Source organism: Mandrillus leucophaeus, unplaced genomic scaffold (genome assembly GCF_000951045.1).
Source record: "Mandrillus leucophaeus isolate KB7577 unplaced genomic scaffold, Mleu.le_1.0 Scaffold224, whole genome shotgun sequence".
In the NCBI taxonomy this organism is placed as follows: Eukaryota; Metazoa; Chordata; class Mammalia; order Primates; family Cercopithecidae; genus Mandrillus; species Mandrillus leucophaeus.
In genome coordinates, this window is record NW_012102299.1 from 237,084 (window position 1) to 238,655 (window position 1,572).

The window sequence follows — 1,572 nt, forward strand, 5'->3', positions numbered from 1 at the left end:
TAGCAGAAAGCATAATGCCAATCTTATTAATTATGAAATGTAGCATTCATATAAATTTCATTGCTTCTGAAAATAATCTATGGCTAGATTTTCCTGGGTTTGTATGATGATTACTGAAAACTGTGGAAAATCTAAAATCAAGCAAGTTGTTTATAGGCAATTACTTTCAGAAGCAAAAATTATAAAAGAACTATGAGATTTTTAAAGAGAAAAAATTACATTTGATATGAGATAAGCATGCATTTTAAGATGTTTAACATGACATGGAGTGGGGTCCCCAGACCAGGAGAGCTGAGGGCTTATGAAAGACCTAAGTGAGTGAGACCATTCTGGGGGCAGCACCACAGAGGCGGGACCCCAGAGGTGGAGGAAGAGTCCTCCTGCACTGGGTGGTGAAATTGCTCTCAGCCCCTAGTTTGTGACCTGGACAGATTTCTCTGCTCTCCAGCCCTCAGGGTCCTCAATAACACAAAAACATATGCGAATATACAAAATTCCTTGCCTTCTTGTACCTCTAAAAACTGCCTGAAGAAGTTGAACTACATGTTCTCTCTCTTTCCTGAAGACTCTAAAATTCTATGTATCGTCCCCTGAGTTTTGACTCCAGGGGCTGTTTATTTTGAGACTCACTTTCTGCATAGTCCGTAATCACGGATTCAGCCTCTCACTGCTGGTGTCTCCCCTGGAGAGGAAGTGCAGCAGTCAGGTTTTGGAAGCTGACATTCTCCCTCCCTTTCAACGGAATTGAGGCCCTGCCCTGGGGACTGGACAGAGAGAAAGGTAGGCTTTTCCCCCAGTCCATTAGTATACTGGTTTGTAGCTCTTGCCTTTAAGAAGTATATCAAAGAGAGGAACAAATGAAGAAAAGTTATTTTGCAAAAGTGAAATTATTAGTTTTATATGGTCGCTGTAACAAATTACCACACATTGGGTGGCTTAAAACAGCAGAATTTATTCTCTCAGAGGTCTGGAGACCAGAAGTCTAAAATCAAGGTGTTAACAGGGCCGCAGGCTCTCTCTCTCTTTTTTTTTTTTGAGACAGAGTTTCACTCTTGTTGCCCAGGCTGGAGTGCAATGGCACGATCTCAGCTCACCACAACCTTGGCCTCCCGGGTTCAAGTGATTCTCCTGCCTCAGCCTCCCGAGTAGCTGGAATTAGAGGCATGCGCCACCACACCCGGCTAATTTTTGTATTTTTAGTAGAGACGGGGTTTCTTTTTTTTTATTTTACTTTTATTTTTTATTATACTTTATGTTCTAAGGTACATGTGCACAACTTGCAAGTTTGTTACATATGTATACATGTGCCATGTTGGTGTGCTGCACCCATTAACTCGTCATTTACATTAGGTATATCTCCTAATGCTATTCCTCCCCCTCCCCCTACCCCACCACAGGCCCTGGTGTGTGATGTTCCCCTTCCTGTGTCCAAGGGTTCTCATTGTTCAATTCCCACCTATGAGTGAGAACATGCGTTGTTTGGTTTTCTGTCCTTGCGATAGTTTGCTGAGAATGATGGTTTCCAGCTTCATCCATGTCCCTACAAAGGACATGAACTCATCCTTTTTTATA